Source organism: Homarus americanus, unplaced genomic scaffold (assembly GCF_018991925.1).
Source record: "Homarus americanus isolate GMGI-L3 unplaced genomic scaffold, GMGI_Hamer_2.0 scaffold24694, whole genome shotgun sequence".
NCBI lineage: Eukaryota > Metazoa > Arthropoda > Malacostraca > Decapoda > Nephropidae > Homarus > Homarus americanus.
In genome coordinates this window covers 292,362-303,230 of record NW_024732780.1, presented here as the reverse complement: position 1 = coordinate 303,230, position 10,869 = coordinate 292,362, and positions in this window count along the sequence as shown.

The following is a 10,869-nucleotide window of genomic DNA, read 5'->3' as shown; positions in this document are numbered from 1 at the left end:
GAACCAGTGTCAAAAAAAAACTCAGTCCATCTCCAACATGCTCTCCTTTGCCTGGCCCTTGAACTAAGAGGAACCAGTGTCAAAAAAAATACACAGTCCAAAACAAACATGCTCTCCTTTTGCCTGGCCCTTGAGCTAAGAGGAACCAGTGTCAAAACAATACTCAGTCCACGTCTCCGAACCTCATGCCGGCAGACCAACCCTCTGACAATGTACCAGCCCATATTAGTGAGGCCCTGGACATTACAACCGTACTCTCAATCCCGCTCATGACAGCAACTCAATCCCGCTCATGACAGCAACCACTACTCAACGCACATCTCTGACCTAACCATCTCTCCAATCCCCTCTGCCCTACTCACAACTCCTCCAACTCACCCCCTACAACCTGCCTTTTCTCATTACCATGCACCCTAAACTTTAATCGGTCGGCTTCGTCTTGTCTCTCAGCTGGAGGGCTCGATCAACCTCTCTGAACTACTTACGTACCCCTATATTTCCCACTTGGACCTCACACTTCCTTGACTGCTGGACGTGTGCCTGACATTCACCCCTTGTTTCCTCCCTGAACTGTTGAATGTGTGCCTGAGACTCCCACTTGAACCTGTTTACCTGTGCTTGATAATCCCTCTTTAGGTCTCCGAACTCCTCTCTCAGCTGTACCAAGGTCCCGCGGCCGTCTCTCTTCCTCCTCATACACATCTCTATTGTCAAGCCTAACCAACTCAGTCCGGGCACAAGGATGAGCATCAGTGCGAGTTCAATCCCTACCATTGCTAACCAACACATGATGGCGTTCATTATCCCAACCACAGTACTATCAGTCACGACATTAAAAACTACGCTCTGCTACCATTTGTAACCGGTCGGAATTTGCTGGACTTTAATTTCTCCCTTGACTTGGGGTTTATTAAAATTTAATAGATGGTAAAGGCAGTGGAAGCGCCCCTTTGAGAAAAATCCCGAACCAGCACAAGAACACTTAAATCTACTACACAAATGAACTGTCCGTGACCCGTGGAAGGATAGCGTCTGTGACTGGGATGAATGAGACACACTGTAAAATTTAGACACTTATATTCCCTCCAACACTACAAACACAATCAAATAATGGTACACCAATATGCGCACCTCTTAACTTAAACTTAAAACACTACTCTGGGGAATAAAAGTTATAAATGACATAGAAATTATTAGAAACACAGGCAACAATAAATTTGAAGTATTAAGAAATGTTGCTTGCACACATGAAACAGGCCTCTTAAGGGCTTTCACAAAATAATATCAGTCACTTAGGAAATGGTATTAAAAAATAAGAAATTAACTACTCTACAATGAATAGGCCTTAAGGGCTTTCAGCAAAATAATATCACTCAACAAAATTATAGCACCCCAACAGGTGTACACTTCCTAACCTAACCTAACCACTGCTCTGGGGAACAAGGTTATACCTGAGATCAGAATTATGAAGAATTAGAGGCATTAAAAGAATCAAATCACAGTATCACTCTGGTTCCACTTAATGGCACAAACATTCAAAAAAAACACTACTATCAAAATTATTTAAGAAATATTAAACTACACACGTCAAGATAATATCAGTCTGAGGAATGGTGTTAACTACACCCGTGATAAGGAAGATAAAATGTTCCTCTAGGTATCTCCTAGAGACCTAGACTCACGGTCTCAGTGTGTGACCATTAGTTTACTCAGATAGCCTCAGTGTACTCCCAGTGCGTCCATAAAGCGGAAGGGAGTGAGCCAATCAGACCTTGTACAGTTGAGAGAAACTTTAGCTTCCCGTTAGCAAGAGGGTTTCACTAGCTGCTCAGGACATGTGGGGTTGTGCACCGGAGTGGTAAGAACTGATCACCCACTGCTGATGCTGGTCCCGTGTCGTTTTAGTTGTCGGGAGCACTCGTTCACTCAAGAGATCCTTTGCTACCCCGCTAAACAGTGACAGGCCTACACTGATCGGTCCAATGGCGACAATCGCCACCCTCAATCATCAACAGCAGTCAATCTCTCGCAGTCAACTCCGGTCAACTCCAGTCAAGTGGGTTCTGACGGAAACCCTGAAATGAACTCACTGTTAGCTCTAGTTTACTTTATCACTGCCCTATCTAACCCTGTCTGAGATCGAATGAGACTTACTTGTTATACTGCAATAGCGCAGCACAGGTGACTAGGCCACGTGACTATTTCTGATGGACGCGCGGAACGTCTTGTCTGTGTGAATGCTCTCCGGGACTACCCTAGCCAGCGTCTCGTCTCCCCCAGGCGCTAGCTTGGGCCTACGTGATATATTTACCGCCTAACTAATAACTCCTTGGGACACCCGTAACATTATTCAGACTGCTAAACGATCTATAATAATTTCAAATTCAATAATAGTCCCTTAACTTCATGAATCGCATCATTATTAATTCGGTAAATCACATTCAATATCATATAGGCCTAGTTCCGCAGTCTCTCGCTACGAGCAGGCAGCGCTCCCTCCCCTCAGATGACCTTGAACGCTCAGTATCACTCATGGCGGGGCATTTGAAATTACTCTGAAATTTCACATATATATATATATATATATATATATATATATATATATATATATATATATATATATATATATATATATATATATATACTAGCCGAATTACCCGCGCCTTGCGCGGAACATTTTCTGTCGACCATACATGGGGATCCTTCATTTAGGGGACCACATGGGCCATCGATCATGTGTTTCATGACCAGATCATGGAGTTCTTTATCTTGCTCTTTTTTAGGGATTTCTGCAGAAATTGCCAAATCATATTCTTCGGCTTTGATTTTGTGCTCTGAAGCTATCCAGAAAAGAAAGTGTGCATGGGGTAAACCTCTCTTCTGGTACTCAATGGTGTACAGCCATGCTTGCAAATTACCAAATATTCCCTTCTTCATATGTTCCATAAACTTTTTCACTTTTAATCTGAAGACTCTCGCAACAATATCTGGTCGATCATGACTCTCTTGTCCGGGAGCCAAATTGTCAACAATTTCGGGCCAACGTGGATTACATGTCATAGTGATAAAGTAATCTGCTCTTCCGTAGTGTCTCACAAAGGCCATCGCATCTGACCTTTTTTCATGAAGGTATCGAGGACCACCAGTATAGGTCGCTGGAAGCACAATGCGACGACCAACTTGATTTGGATCTCCATCAGCAGCAAGCAGACTATCACGTTAATCTGAGTAATTTTCAGCACGGAGACTTTGTTGTTCTCTTTTTCAAAAACTTCAATCTTTCAGTTTCTATTTTGCAGTATGCATCCACCAAGAATTGCTGGAAGAGTCGCCTTCCAAGCAAGAGGTAGTTCCCTTCTCTGCACATAATATGGAAAGAGTAAAACTGCAACTGTGTGACTTTCCGACCATTTCTCCCTTGCAAATATATGTGGTAGCCGTCTGTTCCATATGGAAAAAACAATGGATACATCAAAGGATCATAGGATCGATGTAGCTCTGAAATTCTCCTCAATCCACCTTGTTTCAACTGAAGAACAATATCTCTATTTTCTGTAGGCTCATTTGACATTAAAATTGCAACTTCAGCCCCTGTTGGTGCATTAAAACGCCCAGCATGTTCTCCCTGGGCACGCTTATTTTCCCAAATTACAATTTTCTTGTCATTTATGTTTCCTTGCCGTACTTGCTCTAGCGCAGTGTTTAGCTCCCTCACATAATGATTATTTTCATTTAACCAGGCTGTAATTCTCTCCAATATATCAGCATTCAAGTTTTGATGCTCTCCTCTTGCTCTCAGTTGATCTTCCAAAGTGTCCAAAAAGTAAACTTGAATGTATCTTGCTCTTCTATCTTCAGGAGGCATCAGTGACCCAAGTTGATGGAAAATTTGACCTTGGATTCTTACAGATGGATTCCAACCATGGACAGATGCATCTTTGTGACCAAAGCTGGTCATGGCAAACAGAGAGTTGTACTCCCTGAGTCTTGACAAAAAGTGTTTGCTGAATTGACTTTCCCCAGTGAACAGTTCTTCAAATAACTGAGGGAGGGGTGGAAATTGATCCAGTGTAACCTTTCCATTTCCACAGCAAATTTCTTAGCGCAACACTGACAAAGTTTGGTCATTTCTCCAATTGCAGCCTTGTTACATGGGTCATTTTTGTCATACAGTAATGCAGAACGTTTAGCATTTTGAATCTCACGTTGTCTTAAATTTTGATACCTGTTTCTATCAGCAATCAAACGCTGTTGTCTCTCTTCTTCAGACTCATTTCTTCTTGCAACTATATGGCGAAATCGATCTTGCTCCTGTCTTTCTTGATGCTCACCCAAGGTTTCATTTTGCCGAGACTCAGTTTGCCTCTGTCTTTGCCTAGAAAGTCGTTCTTCCCTTGCATCACAGCTTTCAGATTGACGACGAAGCCTCATCTTTTGTGCATGTGGAGTATTTGCATAACTGGACTTTCTTTTCCGTGGCATAATGGATGTCTGAAAAAAAAAATAAATTAAAATGTTAAAAAAGTAGAGGCATTAACTAATAATTTTTCTTGCCATAATTCTAGTGATGTTTTGTCATAGATAAAATGTCTAAATTTGCCAAATTTTTCGATAAAAGAGAGGTAATTTTTGTTGTTGTTTTACGTTTAATCAATAGAAAAAGCCCGGGATAATAGAGGTTCCAATACTCAAGTTATGGGCTTCCAAAATTTTCAATATAGGGGGGTTTAGCCCCCATTAGGGTGTCTTAATATTATTGAAATTTGCTGATATTTTGTGAATAGGCATCATTTCTGGTCATTTACCTATGGTTTAAATTTCATTTAAATCGAAGGGAAAAAATTTTCAGTGGGGGGTTTGTGCCCCCCGGGGACCCCCTTTGATCAAAATGAAATATACTTATCCAAGTACCCTGGGTAATGTAGTTTCAGAATATATATGGTTATGGGGGTCTATCTCCAAAACCCTAGGAGGAGTTCGTGAACAAACAGACAGAGGCTACAACTATATATATATATATATATATATATATATATATATATATATATATATATATATATATATATATATATATATATATATATATATATATATATATATATATATATATATATATATATATATCACATGTAAATCCACAATGAAAACGTGGATAAGATAAATCTTGATAAAATCACATTGATCTAGATGTATGATAGTTATTTTGTGGGTCCCTTTTTTCTGACCTGACCTGGCTAGTCACGTCACCACCCTTCTCTTAAGCTCCTCTACGTTTGTGTTGGTGTGGGGATTAGTGGATGTCATCATTATGACCTGTCCTCATGTTTTTAGGTCACCCTGTATATTTAAGCCTCTCTCTGTCCATGTAATCCAGTTGCCTCTGAAGATGTCTTGAATAAAGACGAAAGCTAAGGTACTCCGTTGTTTCCATTTTCCCGTGTGATTTTATCAAGATATATATATATATATATATATATATATATATATATATATATATATATATATATATATATATATATATATATATATATATATATATATATATATATATATATATATATATATATATATATATATATATATATATATATATATATATATATATATATATATATATATATATATATATATATATAAGCCAAGCTTCAATTATACTGTATATACCTAATATGGAATATACCCAGTGTAAGCCAAGCCTTAAATATATAAGCCATGTTCAAAATATACAAGTCAAGCTTCAGACAAATAAGCCAAGCATTTCTTCGGACACAAAGTTATAACAAACGCTGTCTTGTAATGAGCAGCGATAAACAGTTTTTAAACAAGCTTCCGTATGAAATGTAGCTGTAAATAGAGGCTGTACTTATGAGACACTTGTAAACAAAGGCTATTCTTATGAAAGCAGTTGTAAACAGAGGATGTCTTGTAATAAAAAATTGTTGATAGAATTTATTTTTGCAAGCAGTTATAAGCAGGTATTTTGTGATAATCAGTTGTCAAATGGTGTTTACTGAGACAAGCATTTATAAATAGAGACTTTCTTGCCACCTAAAGTTATAAACTAAACTTTTTGTAACATACATTTGTATACAGATTTTTTTGTGGTAAAGTTGTAAAAAATCTGATCTTATGACAAACATTGATAGCAGAGTCTGTTTTTATAGCAAACACTGGTAACAGTCAGTTCTTATGACAAACAGTTTCTTCTTATGACCATTGGTAACAGAGCCTGTTCTTATGGCAAAGATAAAACAGTCTGTTCCTATGACAACCATTGGCAACAGAGCCTGTTCTTATGACAAACAAAGATAAAATAGTTTGTTCTTCTGACAACCATTGGTAACCAAGTCTGCTCTTATGAGAAACAGAGGTAAAGAAGTCTGTTTTTATGCCAAACATTGGTAACAAAGCCTGTTCTTAAGACAAAGGTAAAATAATCTGTTCATGTGACAACCATTGGTAAAAGAGTCTGTTCTTATTCCATATATCATAGTTGATTTAGTGTTAAGGATCTCTGGCCTGGTGGTGCTAAATATGTGAAGTGAAAATGCTGGAAATCGCTCATTTATTAAATTCCTGACTGCTTTGATCTGGGAATGAGAAATTCTTCCGCTTTTTTCTCCTGAATTATTTAATAAATCAGATTAAAATATGAAAATAACATATAATTATTTTCTTCAGTTTTACATAATAGCATATTATGAATACGCAGGTCATGCGGCTTTCTATACTACGGGGTTGTCGGGATATTTGCTTACATTATTATGTTATTAATAGTGCTTGATCAAAACCCGTCTCATCGGCCAGAACTATAAAAACATAAGAACATACTAGGCTGTCCTGTTTACACCCAACCCATATCGCTCATGTAGAATACTCTCTGCCATATGTCTTTATGGTGGACGGAAATAAAATCCACAGGGAAAAAAGTCACATGACTTGTACACATTGACAACACAATACATATATGAAGGCATTGCACGTAGGTTAGGTTAGGTTTTTTCCGTGCCTTTTTATCTGTGACTTTTTTCCTGGATTCGTCTTTATATGTCTCCTCACTATTCTGTTACCGGGTACCGCTCAAAACACGCAGAAATCCTCTGAAGATTTAGTTATCAAAATTGACACCAGCTGGCGTGAACTGTGATTTTGGAGTTACCAGTTTCAAAGTGTCGGTCATCTATCCTTAAACTTAATTAAAAAGCAGTCATTTTTATAATTTTGTTGATGTTCCTACGTTACTGTGTGGTATTTGCGCTCCCCTGGTCCCACTGGAAAAGAATACTCGTGATGACAGAGGTATCAAATATCTTAATGTAACACTATTCCAGAGGTGGAACTGATATTTAGGGGAAAGGAAGAAGAGAAATTAAAGAATATCACTATCAGAAAAGAGGATGTTCTTAAAAGGATAAATAAACTAAAGAAGACAAAATCCCCAGGGCCGGATGAAATTTTCCCTCGAGTCTTGAAAGAGTGCAGGGAACAGATTAGCGGACCCCTCGTAAATTTATTTACAAAATCATTAGACACGGGAGTTGTGCCAGACTTGTGGAAACAGGCAAATGTAGTACCCATATTCAAAAACGGAGACAGAGCATCAGCGTCAAATTACCGGCCGATCAGTTTGACGTCAGTAGTGGGGAAATTTCTTGAATCAATTATAGCAGATAGCATCCGATCGCATTTAGAGAAAAGCAAATTAATCTACGACTTTCAACATGGGTTTACAAAGGGAAAATCTTGTCTAACAAATCTGCTGACGTTTTTTAGGAAAGTCTTCGAGGTAGTAGATAATGACAAAAATTACGATGTTATTTACTTAGACTTTAGCAAAGCATTTGACAGAGTACCGCATCAGAGGCTTCTGAGAAAAATTAAGGCTCATGGTATCGAGGGGAAAGTTTTAAATTGGATAAAATCATGGCTCACCGATAGAACGCAGAGGGTCAGCGTAGATGGTGTTAAATCTGAGTGGGGCCGTGTAACCAGTGGGGCTCCCCAGGGGTCAGTACTAGGCCCACTCTTGTTCATAATCTACATAAACGATCTAGATACTAGGATCAGCAGTGACATAAGCAAGTTTGCGGATGACACCAAAATAGGGCGGCAGATTAATTCAGGGCAGGATGCAAATGCATTACAGGAGGATCTAAATAAACTGCAGGGGCGGTTTGAAAAATGGCAAATGAAACTCAACATCAGCAAGTGCAGCGTACTTAATATTGGAAGAACAAATAATGTCAATGTATACAGCCTTAACAACATCAACCTAGAGAAGTCGACTTGTGAAAGAGTCCTAGGGGTACTTGTATGCCCGGACCTATGGCCTAGAAAACAGTGCGTTAATGTTCGAAATAAGGCAAACAGAGAATTGGGTTTTATATCTAGAAGTGTAAGTAATAAGAGTGCAGAGGTCTTATTGCAACTATATCTTGCGCTAGTCAGGCCGCACCTCGATTATGCGGTTCAGTTCTGGTGCCCTTATTATAGAATGGATATCAATTCACTAGAGTCGGTGCAGCGAAGAATGACGAAAATGGTTCCGGGACTTAGAAACCTTCCATATCAGGATACTGTAGGTTAAAGAAATTAAACTTGCATTCCCTAGAAAGACGAAGAGTGCGGGGAGATATGATAGAAGTATTTAAGTGGGTGAAAGGAATCAATAAAGGGGATATAGATAAAGTTCTTATAATGTCCGAGCAGGATAGGACTCGAAGCAACGGATTTAATTTGGATAAGTTTAGGTTTAGGAGGGGGATAGGAAGGAACTGGTTCACAAATAGGGTGGTGGACGAGTGGAACAAGCTTAGCAACTTTGTAGTAAAAGCTGAAACGTTGGAAAATTTCAAAACGAGACTGGATAGATTCATGGATGATAGAGAGTGGTAGTAACTCTCGACAGGAGCTGCCATGCACAGGCCAACCGGCCTATTGCAGACTCCTTATTATTTTATGTTCTTTTGTAACACCTTGATGCTTTTATTTTTCTCGAGGAAGTAGACCATCATCTATACTATCACTTTTGGGAATGGCCTTCAGCAAACACCCAGAATTTAATATAAAAGCAAATGGTTGGGCAAATGTAGAAAGTTAAAATAAGGTGCACACTCCAAGAGTTTCTGTGTGGTGAATGCAAATTTTTAGGCTTCCAGGTGTCATGGTCTGGTGGCTACGGCATTAGCCGACTGACTGAATGACTGACTCTGTTTTCTATACATATATAGTATATATATATATATATATATATATATATATATATATATATATATATATATATATATATATATATATATATATATATATATATATATATATATATATATATATATATATATATATATATATATATATATATATATATATATATATATATATATATATATATATATATATATATATTTATGCAAGTAAATCACTGTAGGTGCGCGTGATCCAGGTATATGCTGATAACCATAAGGAAAAAAGAAAACACGAAGTTCCCAAGCACTTTCGTGTAATTCACATCTTCAGGGGAGGAGTACAGACTGTATTCACCCCTGAAGATGTGAATTACCCGAAAGCGCTTGGGAACTTCGTGTTTTCTGTTTTCCTTGTGGTTATCAGCATATATATATATTTATGTATATATATATATATATATATATATATATATATATATATATATATATATATATATAGCCCAATAAAGCACGCCGACTTCTACATATATTCAACACCTCACCCCGCCAGGATTCGAATCCTGGTGGGGTGAGGTGTTGATTATATGTAGAAGTCGGCGTGCTTTATTGGGCTAATGCAATATATATAGATCCTCGTGTTCCGAAGCCGGAATTGATAAAACGTTGCTCTGATCACCTAAGAGGCACGGGTGGTCCCCATTTGAGGTTCACGGCGCCATAAGCTCGTTGAACAGGCTTTGTGTGAAATATAACAGAGTCTAGGACTGCTTTTAGTATCTTGGTGGCCCAGAGATAGTGTTCCCTGGTCACAATTATAAGGTCGTGGGTTAGAATCCTAGTGGTGTGAGGTGTTGATTATATATATATATATATATATATATATATATATATATATATATATATATATATATATATATATATATATATATATATATATATATATATATATATATATATATATATATGATTCAAGACATCTGCCTCAGCGATGTCTTGAATAAAGACGAAAAGCTAAGGTACCCATTGTTTCCATTTTCCGTGTGATTTCATCAAGATTTATCTTATCCACGTTTCATTGTGATTTATGAATATATATATATATATATATATATATATATATATATATATATATATATATATATATATATATATATATATATATATATATATATATATATATGCTGATAACCACAAGAAAACACGAAGTTCCCAAGCGCTTTCGTGCAATTCACATCTTCAGGGGTGAGTACAGACAAAGGAGTAATACTTGACAAGGCTACAGTAGAGGAGAGTGAGATCAAGTCCCTAGGGGACAGCAGTTGTCCACAATGTTCTGGTCATAAGGCAGTGACTAATCTTCTAATGAGAGATAATAAACATTGCATTGAATGGGATAATGCCTCCTCAATATTACCTTGTAATTCAATTGTCAGTAGGAACATTATTGAATCCAGTATCATCAAACATACCGAATCTGTCAACATGAATTTGAGTAATGGTATGTACAAACTGGATAATTTTGTGATTAAGAAGATTTGTAACCAGGTGAGAAGGTTGTGTCATCCTACCCTATGACCTGATTACCGACAGCTGCTGTGCTTAGAGATGGCATGGTCAATATTTTTTTTTTTTGATTGAGAAGATTAGTAAGGGTTGGGTCACTGCCTTATGACCGAAACATAAG